This window comes from Hyperolius riggenbachi, chromosome 4 (genome assembly GCF_040937935.1).
Source record: "Hyperolius riggenbachi isolate aHypRig1 chromosome 4, aHypRig1.pri, whole genome shotgun sequence".
In the NCBI taxonomy this organism is placed as follows: Eukaryota; Metazoa; Chordata; class Amphibia; order Anura; family Hyperoliidae; genus Hyperolius; species Hyperolius riggenbachi.
The window spans coordinates 155,671,048-155,685,030 of record NC_090649.1 but is presented as its reverse complement, the minus strand read 5'-3'; the positions used below and the strand labels follow the sequence as shown (position 1 = coordinate 155,685,030).

General features: G+C 42.3%; 2 protein-coding genes across 18 annotated transcripts in view; one reads left to right on the top strand and one right to left on the bottom strand.

The window, feature by feature from the left end:
• The window catches only part of MED12L (mediator complex subunit 12L), a 742,320-nt gene that overhangs the window by 334,420 nt on the left and 393,917 nt on the right, over positions 1-13,983 (bottom strand). The gene's annotated exons all lie outside the window — the stretch shown is intronic.
• Positions 1-13,983, top strand: part of P2RY14 (purinergic receptor P2Y14) — a 65,038-nt gene that overhangs the window by 46,743 nt on the left and 4,312 nt on the right. For 2 of the 5 annotated variants that reach the window (XM_068280828.1, XM_068280830.1), the window contains one exon: positions 7,972-8,103. The exons of 1 other annotated variant lie outside the window; for it this stretch is intronic. The gene's annotated coding sequence lies outside the window, so the exon portion shown is untranslated. Of the gene's footprint in view, positions 1-7,844; positions 7,884-7,971; positions 8,104-13,983 lie in introns of those variants that run through there. 2 more of the 5 variants (XM_068280832.1, XM_068280829.1) reach the window with 2 other exon arrangements.

Here is a 13,983-nt window from a genome sequence, read left to right as displayed (position 1 = left end):
CAGAGGCCTGCGACTACAGCTGTGGTCCGGTATCTTTAGGGTTGGTTCAGACGGGCGTTTTTGTGGCGTTTAACGCAGCGTTTCAGACGCAGCGTTTTTTGGGATCTACTGCCATCCCATGCAAGTGAATGGGAGCGTTTAGAGCTGGCTTTTGCAGGCTTTCATGAAAGCCTGGCAGTAGACCCCAGCGTTGCGTCTAGTCTCAAAAGCAACATGCTGCTTTCAGAGGCAGTAAACGCGAGGAAACAATAGCAGAGACCAGAACTGCTAGCCTTGAACGCTTTTCAAAAGATTTCAAAAGCTAGCTTTTAAACGCTGGCGTTTAAACGCTGGCGTTTGAACGCAATGCCAAGCAAAAGCTCAGCGGACGCCCGTGTGAACCAGCCCTTAGTAGGGGCGAAAGGAGAACTGGAGGGCAACAAAACTGCATTGAGGGCCCTTTTCCACCAGCACGTTTGCGCTGGCTGAATCGCAAAAACGCAAACCGCTAGCGATTTTACAATCGCTACGGTTTGCTTTTTAACATAGGAATCGCGGTAGGTCATTTCCACTACCGCGATTCGTTTTTGCCGGGAACGCGAACGCGCGGCGGAGCGATATTTGCCACGATTTTGCTATGCAGTGCATAGCATAGCAAAATCGCGGCCGCAAAACGTCGGGGAATCGCCGGTTTTGCGATTCAGCAATCGCTAGCGTTCAGCGTGAACGCTAGCGACTGCAGGTGGAAAAGGGCCCTGAGGGACTAGATCAACTACTAGGGGCTCGAAGAACCCAAAGGTAAGTAAAGCTTACCCTTCATCTCAGAAGTCCTAAGAAGTACAAGCAGATTAGCTATGAAAAAGCAACTTTGGCTGAACTAATGCCGAGCATACACGGCTGCGATTATGCGCCGGATTGAGCTGCTGGCTCGATGCTGGCGCATCTCCGCTCGTCCGCGCGGATTGATCCCCGCTCGTCCCCGCGGGCGGCTGCTAATCAGCCGCTCGTTTCTTCTATTGTTCTCCCCGCCGGTATCGAGCACACTATCAATCCGGCGGGGTATCGGACACGTGCGATATTATCAATCGAGCCATCAGGCTCGATTGATAATCCTCCCAGCAGCCGTGTATGCCCAGCATAAGAGTTCTTGTTCATTTCTACGGAAGGAGGCAGAGCTGGCATCTCCAATGGCACCAGACTGTCTTGGAGAAATTAACAGCACTTATTCAATAAAATATCCTGCTGATCATTTTCTCCTCGAAGAAGCACAGCTGGGTCAGGAACTTAACATAAAAAAATTGTTCACTGTGCCACTTAGAGTGTGATTGACAGGGGTATCCTTAATACTAGAGGTCTCTCTTGCAATTCTGCTAGTTTTGTATATTTTTTCTATTAAAAATTCATGAGCAAGAGTGAATTCTCATTTATATATCTACAAATGTCTAAAGAGATACTAGAAAACATATTCTGTATTTATGTGTGAGCAGTGAAATACTTTTGAGATTGTATATTACGTTTAGAAACTCTTGGCTAGTTTTCCACTTGTTCGTTTTGTGTCAGATTTTCTCTCAGAAAATTTGCATTGATTTGGCAACTAATGGTAGCGAATGGGGCTGTTTCAAACCACTTATCAAACCACCGGGCGCCATCTTCTACACTTCCTGTAGCTCCCAGCTACTTTCCTGTGTCCTCTAAGCATGGCTCCCGAAGCGTTCATATGACACAATGCTGGTCAGGTGACATACTGAGAACCGTACATGGACGCAGGAAAGCAGCTGGGAGCTGCAGGAAGTATAAAAGACGGCACCCGGAGGTTTGGTAAGTTGCTTCTGCACAGCTTTGCAAACCACTAAAATTCCGCCCCTATTCTTCCCCTCAGGTATGCCAGTTGGTTGATGAGACTGCCAAGTGCCTGAGTTATATATATATATATATATATATATATATATATATATATATATATATATATATATATTGTATACATACTGTATATCTACATACAATATATATATATATATATATATATATATATATATATATATATATATATATATATATATATATGTGTGTGTGTGTTACGGCCAGAACCCGAAGTTTGGCCACTTCTTGTTCTGGCTGGCCACTTCTCGTTCTGGCCGGCCAATGTGCGAAGTGGCCGCTGCGCTGCGGCCAATGTGAGAAATGGAATGTTTTCTGTAACATTAATGTATCTTCTGGCCGTCTCGCTGCGGCCAAATTGATCACAAGTTAATTTAATGAAATTAAGCCGGCGGCAATGTAGCAGATGAAGCCGCCGGCTTTTCCTCTGCCTCTCTCTCCTCCCCCCGCCTCTCTCTCTCTCTCCTATGGGCAGCCGGCGGGGACATGCGTGTCCCCGAGAGTCGTTCGTCGTGCCAGGGAAGCAGAGTGGGGAGGCTGCAGACATTGCTTCTGGCAGCACCCGCTCTGCAAGAACGGCAGGATTCCCTGCCGAGACGAACGACTCTCAGGGACACGCGTGTCCCCGCCGGCTGCCCATAGGAGAGAGAGAGAGGCGGGGGGAGGAGAGAGAGGCAGAGAAAAAGCCAGCGGCTTCATCTTTTACATTGCAGCCGGTTTCATTTCGTTAAATTAACTAAGTTGTGATAAATTTGGCTGCAGCGAGACAGCCAGAAGATACATTAATGTTACAGGAATCATTCCATTTCTCACATTGGCCGCAGCGCAGCGGCCACTTCGCACATTGGCCGGCCAGAACCCGAAGTGGCCGGCCAGAACGATAAGTGGCCAAACTTCGGGTTCTGGCCGTAACATATACACACACACATATATATACCACTTTATACACAAACCATTTTATAAGATACAGTGGTTCATTGGCTTCTTAACGCAAACTTCCAATCAGCCAAATACATGGCAGTAACTCCATGCATTTCTGAAGACAAGTTGCTGAAGTTAAAACGAAACATCAGAATGGGGAAGAATGTGTATTTACGTGACTTTGAACATGGCATGGTTGCTGGTGCCAGAAGGGCTGGTCTGCCAAGTTCAGAAACTACTTATCTACTGGGATTTTCACGCAATGCTAGCTAACCTTTTTCCAGGCAGCATTCTTACCTAGAGAATGTGTGGTCACTAATTATAATCTTTTGAGCATCTTTTAGCACCCTATTCCACTGGAGAAAATGGAAAATGTGATTGCATTCTGCAATTGTCTTTCCTCATCACAGGCTGTGCTTTCTTAGAACAATTGCAATTGCAAAGCCCCATTCAGTTTGCTGTATGGGGCAGAAACTCGGTTGCAGAAAAAATGCAGTATGCACTGTGTTTGTGTAAAAATCAAAATGCATTAGTGGAAAATGGCACTGCAATTTCCATTATCTTGCAATTGGAAAATGGTAGGCAAAACAAAAATCGTGTCAAAGAACTTTTAGTGGAAATGGCCGTTACTTACAAATGCATTTAAAAAGAGTAGAAAAAACAACACATTTTTGTTTTAGGTTTGGTGGAGTAAGATGAAGGCATGACCCAGTGACAGAACTGTATCCTGATTGTAGCAAGTAGATTGTTCCTTATCTCCCACCTGTCAGGGATGAGCTATTAGCTGTCATGTGCAGGATATTATCCATACATTCTAATGCAGTGTCTCCTAGGGAACAGTGATGCCCTTATTATATAACCAGCTGTCAAGTACATTCCCCAATGGAATACATCAACCTATGATTGAAGGGAATTAGGAAATTCAGCACACAGCAAAGCCACACCTTTACAAATGGCTCAATTTTGCATTAACCTGAGATACATATTCTAAGGAAAAATACTGCCTCAAGTTTGAATTCCACGCATAGTGTATGTTTAAATGGTGCTATAACCAACAGGAAGGTTTAAAGGTCAAATTGACATATCTTTGGAGTGAGCTCTGAGCAACAGTGATGCATGCAAGCTCTCCATGTCTTCCTTTTGATAGGTGTGTACTTCTCAGAAAAGCCTCTTATAAGATTAGAATACAAGTACAGAGCATTTTTCTGCTTAACCGATTTTCCAATAGTTGGTGTTGCAACAAGAACCTTTGTTAAAGTGAGCTTGTAAGCAGCAAAACATAATACAACAGTGCTACATTACAACAGGTGCTACGTTATTTTGACATGCTGACCTCAAAGTATACACTACTGCCAGAGCATTTGTGTGCATCAGATAAACGTTTACTAAATTCCTAATTTTTTTGGTCGAACATTTTGATTTTATATAATTTTTTTCCGTAGCAAACAGCATTTTTGGTACATGAAATTATGTAACGTATGTAACGGGGTATGTTTTATTTATAAATGCACTTGCAGATGGCCCATGCCATTCTGCAAATGAATGCAATCTGATCATGCTTGCACAATAATTCACATTACATTTTTTCCAAGTATAAACATTACTTTGCCACAGCAGGATCATGTTGCGTGCTGGGACAACTACTACAGAAGGATTAAAGGATACCCGAACTGAAATGTGACATAATGAGATAGACATGTGTATGTACAGTGCCTAGCACACAAATAACTATGCTGTGTTCCTTTTTTTCTTTCTCCGCCTGAAAGAGTTACATATAAGGTATGGAAGTGGCTGACTCAGTCCTGACTCAGACAGGAAGTGACTACAGTGTGACCCTCACTGATAAGAAATTCCAACTATAAAACACTTTCCTAGCAGAAAATGGCTTCTGAGAGCAAGAAAGAGGTAAAAAAGGGGAATTTCTTATCAGTGAGGGTCACACTGTAGTCACTTCCTGTCTGAGTCAGGACTGAGTCAGCCAATTCCATACCTTATATTTAACTCTTTCAGGAAGAGAAAGAAAAAAAGGAACACAGCATAGTTATTTGTGTGCTAGGCACTGTACATACACATGTCTATCTCATTATGTCACATTTCAGTTCGGGTATCCTCTAAGGAAAAGTAGGGTCGGCACTAGATGCTGGCTAGACAGCCAATTGAAGGTACTGGTGACTCACTGTGTCCCCACACATGCAGACAAGTTAATTCCAATAGTGTAGAAAACAGGTTTCCGGGCACCAGTAAAGTTGCAATGCTAAACACTGTTCTATTCCATCCTCAATGCAAACAGATACATAGTCAGTGTAAGCGCTTACACTGATTATGTATCTGTTTGCATTGAGGATGGAATAAATCTATGTTTTGCATTGCAACCTTACCTTACTAGTGCCCAGAACCTGTTTTCTACACTATTGGATGGGACAACTACTATACAGGCTCACAGTCAGATGCCATATGCAATTTTCTTTGCGTTTTAGAATTTTTAAATTGCAATCTTGTATATGTTTGCGTTTTCCAGTGGGGGGTTTGTGTTTTTAATATGCGTTTGCGGGTGCATTTTGCACTTGCATGCGTTTTTCATGCATTAGCGTTTCATGGTTTTTTATATAATTTGGCTTTTTAAATGGTGAAAAATACAGTATCATATTTTTTGAAAAAACAAAAACACATGCCAAACCTATGTGTGGGTTTTTTATTCCAATAGGCTACAATGCAAACTGCATACAGCTGCAATTTGCAGCGCGGCCCATAGACTTTCATTACATGTGAATTTAAACAAGTGTGCTTCTAGCCACATGGAAACAAAATTGCAGAAAATACGCATTTTTGTTTTTCGTTTATGTGTTTTATGTGATTTACAGTATGTTGTTAGTGCAATTTGTATTTTTAAAGATGATGGCTGAATTTGATGCTGCAACCCACTTCACAAATTTTAAGCAATGGTAGAGTAGTAAGCTAGGTAATATTATTGTAATTTCTGTAGCTTTTGTAGTTTTTTTTTTTTTTTTGTAGCTTTTTTTCTTATATTGGTCTTCTTCAAGCCTTGAACACACACTTGAGTTGTTAAATAACGACCGCCTCAGCCAATAATCAGTGGTATATATAGTAGCTCCCGACCCCCAACCAAGACAGCGAGCCGCCCAGCAGATCAACTGACCTGAGCAGTGGACAGTTTCTTTGATCCTGCCACTCCCCTACCCACCGAGTGACATCACACTTGTGGCACTCCTTCATCACTTGCCCCCCCCCCCAACAAATTTGTTTTCTGCTATACAGCTGACACATGTCTGCACAGTTAGCTGAGCGTTGCCACGCAAGGGGTCGGCTCCCGATCCCTGACTGCCGACCTATGACACAGGGGTATATGCACCTTTAGGCATGGATTTGCAGAGTTTGTGTAACTATTGTTTATCTGCTCACAGCCATTCAGACACCAGATATTACAGTCCGTATCATAATAGGTTTATATTTTGTGAGGTGCAAGATCAAGGTCAGAACTGATAGTGGAGTAAATGTTGTTATTAACCCTCTGGGGGATAATCCCGAGCTGAGCTCGGGGTAAGCCGCCACAGAGGATTTCTCAGGCCCTGGTGGGCCGATTTGCATAATTTTTTTTTTGTTGCTCGCAGCTAGCACTTTGCTAGCTGCGTGTATATACCGATCGCCGCTGCTCCGCGCTGATTCGCCGCTACCCGCCGTGCCGCGCCGCTCCCCCCCCAAGACCCCGTGCGCAGCCTGGCCAATCAGTGCCAGGCAGCGCTGAGGGGTGGATCGGGACTCCCTCTGACGTCACGACGTCGTTGACGTCGATGACGTCATCCCGATCGTCGCCATGGCGACGGGGGAAGCCAAACAGGAAATCCCGTTCTGAACGGGATTTCCTGTTTGCTTTGATTGCCGGAGGCGATCGGAGGGGGTGGGGGGATGCCGCTGCACAGCGGCTATCATGCAGCTAGTGCTAGGCTAGCTACATGATTAAAAAAAATTAATAATTTAAAAAAAAATGTGCCGCGTCGCCCCCTGGCGATATTATTGTATCCCCCAGGAGGTTAACAGCAGCAAAAGCATATTTTACTGTATCTGACGTATTACCCTGACTTTTCTCATCATCGCTGTTGGGGGAAACAAAATGGAATGTTGGATATAGATAGCCTTTGCAAAAGAAGCCTGTTTCTTAGCAATACCTTTCAACAAGTTTATTAGCAGGTGACCTAATCTCAAGAATTGCACATTACTAGGCTCTTAACAACCCCCCCCCCCCACCCCCCACCCCCATTCTTCTATTTCTCTCCATGTCCCAATGGACTCTCTCAGGTAACTTCCCTATCATAGAAAAGCATTGCCCTGCCTTGTCCTAGCAATCCACTCCAAGCTGCTAAGCCTAGCCTCCCCTGACACCAAAAAGTTAATAAGGGCCAAAATGTTCACCTCTTAAAGGAGCCCAGGTACTATGGTACCTGAATAGCCCATTGCCCAGAGTGAATATTACACTAATGCAGAGTAGTCTTGGCACTCACTGTTTTGGCTAGGAGTTTTTGTGTGGTTGTGTTTGATGGCTCATTCAAATAAATGGAACACCAGAAGCCAAATACTGCACTCCGCACTACATCAGCCTTTCTCAGCATGGTAGATTCTTAAAAAGAAGGACATCCCACCTAGGCACAACCTATCGTTTATTCACAAAACACATGGAGCAAAAAGTTATTAGCAGAAGTAAGAAGAGTTTGAAACTGAAAAGTTGTAACAATTATAAGTGCATTTCCTAATTAAATTCAGCGTGTGGTCTGTTAATGTAATCTGCTCCCGCACAATAATGACTAAAAAGTCATCATCATATTTTCCCGTTTATCACATTAAAAATATCCCGACTGCATTACTTTAGCTCTATCCCAGCCTCTAACAGCAGAGGAATCATTACAGAGGACAGTGCATCATCCAGTGTACTGGGGTTAGTTTGTAGGAAGTTGATATTACAGAAGTGTAGAGGTCAAGAACAGACATGGGAAAGATACTCCTCATTCAGCTCTATAGAAAACCAGGGGATACTACGCCCTGACTTCTCCATAGAAGACATGATGATACAGAAATAGCACAGATAACTTTACGTATGCATATAAATACTCACGCACATCTGTAGTTTGACATTCAAGCAGTATGTTGGCAAGAATGACCAAAACACTTCCTTTTAAACAGTGCAGATGCACAGCTAGAAAGGGATTTTTCGAGACCTCCTCCTGAATATTTCTAAGCCTGAATCATGAAGCTGAAATTCCAAAGATCTATCGCAGAAGTGAAAAGAACTATATGGAGCTCTGATTAAGTCCGGTAAGTGATAACTATATTAAATATCCCTTTTTTTACCCAGTGTTAGTATATAAACTATTCCACACACACAGATGAAACATAATTTTGTTATAAAGACTTTCAACAGTCCTTGCCCCAATTATCTGAATTATAACTTACATGTTCATGCTGGCTTTATAGTAATGTTGTCATTGATGACTTCTTTTATTGTTGATGTTTGTTGTTATTTTGTTTTTAATAGAAATGTTAATTCCCCTGGCTGTCACATGCACCCTATTGGTCCATTATTTAGTGAGTAATTCAGTAACCTCAAGTATCTAGTCTGGGACTTGTGACTTTACTGCCTGCCTGTGTGTTCTGAGTCAGCGGCTCACTAAGTAATGAAACCACACGATGAACATGAAAGTTAGGAAATGACCATCTTTATAATGAAAGAAGTTCTTACTTTTTAAGTTTAAGTATGACTGACTTTGCATGCCATCTGTTATAGCAGTAATATTGGTGGTCTAACTGCTGACTGTACTGCACAGGAGAAACGCACAGGGTGTGTGCAATTTGCATGTGCTGTGCCTATAAATATGTCGAGAGACATTAATGCAGCCAGTTACAAGTCAGGTGATACCTGGCATTGTTGCACACACTCTCCTGTGCTTCTCCTGTGCAGTTTATTGTTGGCTGTTTTGGGAAGTTGTAGGTTGCCTGGCTTTTGTGTTTAACCTATAGCTTCAGCAGTTAGTAAGTCACTGGCCTGGAGCAAAAGTAAAACCTTAGGATAAGCACGACAGTCAGGAAAACAGAAACCTTCACAAGTGTCCTTAATTGTAAAAGTTAACTTTTATTAAATATAAACTTAAAAACATGAAAAACTGGATTACAATGACCTTCAAAACATTGTCAAAATATTTACAGTTGTGATATATTATGTTGATGTTTTTAAGCTCATAATATGCCAGTTTTCACGTTCTTACATTTATACTGAAGAAATGTTGAGGCTTACAAATATGTACACTTATGCCAGATTTGAAAAAACTCCCATTCATGATTCTATGCCTGTGGGCTGTTTCACACTGGGGGTGATTGTGCTGTGACTGGCGATGCCATGGGAGCATTCACACTGCAGTGTTGCAATCACATTATGATCGCAAAATCACTGCATGTAGCATTTTGGAAGTGATCACGATAAATTGCTGAAAATTTGCAATTGTTGGCGTTTAGGGATTTTTTTGCAAAACAGCCATCATGTTTCTGTGTGGGCATGCTATTAGGCTATACAAGGAATTAAAAATAGGAAACTTAATGAATACTAAATAGTGCTTGTATTTTACTGGACACTGGTCCTTAGAGAGTTTGTCAAGAACATTGCGTTGAAACCATTTCAGAAAAAAAAGACGAGTGGGAATAAATGATTTTACTGGAAATGTAGCTGTTGGGAATTAGAAAACATTTTGCACGTCAAGTGACTGCACTGTATGCATTGCATGGTAACAGCCTGCAAACATTACATAAATACATCTACAAGCTAACAAACCATGGGGTGTGCCTTTTTACATACGGTTTCTCCATTTTGGCTTAATTTTTATTAAATAAATAAAAACATTTTAAGACTTTTAAAACCTGCTAAGGACCAGGTGATTCTTTGTTATTTCATGATAGGTTGAACCAGACTATCGAAAGCGGATATACTTTCTTTTGCATTTGATTAACCTATCCCTTCTAGTGCCTAACACTAACCTCCCCCACCTAATGCCTAACACTATACTAACCTCTTTTGCCTATCCATGTAGGCTATTTCGCTGTGTCGGCTAAAATGTTGGTGCACCATGCTGATGGCAAGTGATGACCTTGCTGTTCCTTCTCTCCTCGCAGTTGGCCCAGAAACAGTGCTGCTCTGCCCTGCCTCTACTTGTCATGAGGGCACCACACACTGCAGGCGCTCAGTGCCGGAGGCTCAGGGTGCAGAGTTTGTCTCTCCAGCTGCATAGGGGAGAGCCAAACTTCGCACCCCAGGCGTCCGTCACTGAGCACCTGTAGCATGCGGAGCACTCGTGAGCAATCGTGACAAGTAGAGGCAGGGTACAGCGGCACTTTATCTGGGCCAACTGCAGGGAGAGGAGTAACAGCAAGATCATCACTTGCCATGAGCCCGGACCCTGGCTCAAAGGGACACGAGCCTGAGAGCTGGTACACCTGTATGGGTTAGCCAGTTCAACATAGAGGTGAGATCCTTCCTCGGCCGGCTGGCCAGGTCACTCTTCAATGCGCCCTTTGCCTTTGCCTGTCTCTCTTAAAATGACTAGCAGAGACATCTGTACATTATTTACTCTGCACAGGAAGCTTTGTTATGTGCAGCTGAATATGATAAATGGCTTTTATATCTTATTAAAAAATGCAGAGTGATAATAGTGCAGCATAGACCGTCTTACTAATATATATATATGTATGTATATACACACAGTATATATTGTACAGGACTTCAGTGATAGGTCCTGGATGGTAGGTATATTCTGCCTTATTTTAGGCCCTTTTAAAGAGGAACTCCAGTGAAAATAATGTAACAAAAAAGTGCTTCATTTTTACAATAATTATGTATAAATTATTTAGTCAGTGTTTGCCCATTGTAAAATCTTTTAAATCCCTGATTTACATTCGGACATTTATTACATGGTGACATTTTTACTGTTGGCAGGTGGTGTAGCTGCTGCATGGTTTTTTGGCAGTTGGAAACAGCTGTAAACAGCTATTTCCCACAATGCAACAAGGTTCACAGACAGGAAACTGCCAGGAGTACCACGGTCCTCAGAGTTTCTTGTGGGAGCGGTTTCACTACAATATCAGTCATACAGCACCCCCTGATGGTCTGTTTGTGAAAAGGAATAGAGTTCTCATGTAAAAGGGGGTATCAGCTACTGATTGGGATAAAGTTCAATTCGTGGTCGGAGTTTCTCTTTAAGACAGGAAGGGACTGGGAAGGAGCCTGGGGCAGTTTAGCAACCAATGTTTGCTATGTTTTGTTTGTCAGGGCCCGGAGCTCTGGAACAGGGAAGGAAGGTAACTGGGCAGGCCTCCCTGTTCCACCCCAGTCCATACCTGGTTTTGAAAACAGCCCGACAGCAGATATCTGGAGCTCTGAGATGGGGGCGGGCTGATTAGGAGTGCAGCAGGTGTGCTGCAAGGTGGATGTGTGTTGGCCTCCTGTGCTGGGATTACAGAGTGGACAGCTTGCTGGATTTATCCACTATACTTCCAAAACTGGACTGTTTTCTGAACTATAATATTGCTCGGTTTCTCTACAAAGCTGAAGTAAGCGTCTTTGTTTTTCTGCAATTATCACCTTTTGCTGGAGAAAAGCTTATTTTTGTTTGTTTTGAGCTTAAATAAACTGTACTTTCTGATACATCTGTCTCCTGCGTGCTAGCAGTAGTTCCCGTGAACCCTCAAACATCACTATATATATATATATATATATATATATATATATATATATATATATACACACACAGTGTGTGTGTGTATATATATATATATATATATATATATATATATATATATATATATATATATATATATATACACACACACACATATATGTATATAGTATATCTATCTATAGATGTACAGTATATATATATATATATATATATATATATATAGAAAGAGAGAGAGAGAGAGAGGGAGAGAGAGAAAGCTACATATAGCACATGTTGACACATAGGTTTTACACAGGAGGAACAGATGGTCACAGCAGAAATGTATTGAACAACTGCTTGGACCTTAACACTGTGCTCTTTCAATTATAGATGGCAAAGAAAGCAGCTGTAATATGTTCATAGTGCAACTGATCTACACATTTTGTGAACAGTGTTTACTGCCGCAGGAGCAACAGTTGCATTTCTAATAAGGTAATGCCTGAGTCAAATATTCACACCCTTGATTGTAGAGGGAAGTGCAGTCCCAAATGGTGATCACTACACTCACTTATTGCAATAAAACTTTGAGGGAGATATTTAAACTAAAGAAAAAAAAGAAACTCCCATTCAAAACAGGTATACTTTATTAAAGGGAATGTTTACCGGATGAAAAAAGAAAAAGTCAGATACTCACCTAAGGAAAGGGAAGGCTCGGTCCTAATGAGCCTTCCCCCTCCTCTCCCGGTGCCCGGTCCCGAGCAGGATCCCCCGTGGCAGTATTCGACCAGTTCGGTCAAATACTGCCACTTCCGCATGCCTTCGGGAGCTTTCGGAAGCCTTCGGGAGCACTCGGGCTCCCGATGATGCGGCTGCTCCATACTACGCATGCGCGAGCGCCCTCTATGACGCACTCGCGCATACGTAGTATGGAGCGGCCCGTCTTCGGAAGCCCGAGTGCTCCCGAAGACCTCCGAAGTCCCTGCTGCGGCGGACGCGAACGGGGGAGCCAGCGCAGCACCGAGGGCACCGGGAGAGGAGAGGGAAGGCTCATTAGGACCGAGCCTTCCCTCTCCTTAGGTGAGTATCTGAAGAAGAGAAGAACCGAGAGCCCGATATGGTGTAGTATGTCAAGGTAATTGGATAATTAGAAAGAGTATGAATTGTATACTCACAAACCAGGGTTACCTCCAGGCAACCACTGTATAGGCAGGTGAGGAGATTAGCCTGTCCTCACTCAGGAATAAGAAGTCGCTCTCTGTAGGCTTGAAAAACAAGAAGGGGTATCCCCCTCCACCAAAGGTGGATACAATCAGTATTATGGTAGAGAACAGAGGCGCCAAAAGGATAAAAACAATATTTAAAAGTTTTAAAATTATTGCTTAGGAGGCAGTGGTGGACTCACCTCCCACAAGCAGACACAACAACTGTGTATTCACAAAAGGGACATTTATTGGTATACTCCAAATAAGGTCGCAACGCGTTTCGCAGGTCAAACCCGCTTCATCAGGCAATTACAGGAAGGAGCACACAACTGGGGGTAAGAGGCAACACATTTGTACAAATCCTGAACAGACTGCATATCAATAAACATAAATATTTGTATGATGGAATTCACTGGTGTGATTTAAATTAACGGGAAGAGGTGGCTAATTATTGTACAATAATCTAATAAATAATTTTAAAACTTTTAAATATTGTTTTTATCCTTTTGGCGCCTCTGTTCTCTACCATAATACTTAGGTGAGTATCTGACATTTTCTTTTTTAATACGGTACCCATTGGCTTTAACACTAAAAAAGTTCCAAGCTCCTTTTTTCAAAGCAGCCAAATAAGCTGTATTATTCCACTATAGACAAAATTGATGTTCCATGGTGAAGGACACTAGTCTGTTGCCACTGTACATCAATTCTTGTCTATGCTAGAATAATACAGAATATTTGACTGCATTGAAAATGGAAGCATGTTAATAAAGTGTATCAGCTTTGAAGCCTTCTTTTTTTTTTGTCCAGGTATCTTCCTCAAAATTTGAACCAATATTCAGCCAGCCATATGGAATACATACCAAAGTATGTTTCTATAGTAAATATTAGACAGGTAAGACAAATATGATTACTTGGTCAATAAGAGTAAGATACAAATGAAGACAGATAGTCTCAACTCTCAAGGACCAGAAAATTAGCCTTTTATTTGTGCTACAATGATGGCTACATTTGTTAAAATGGCATAGCAATAGGGGATGCTGGTTCTGTGACTGCACTGGAGGCCACTGGACCAGAGCAGCCCACTGGGGGCTCACCATGGGCCCACAGTCAACCACTATATTATGCTGGTAATGATCACCCCTATAAGTACTGTTAATAGTGGTAACCATTACCAATTATTCGCTTCCCATGTCGAAACCTCTCTGACCCTGTAGTTGTTCTTGTTTAGGTGCTCAATATAAATTGTTATGTATAGACTGGTTAAAAGACCCCAATGTAAAAGTCACACCGCC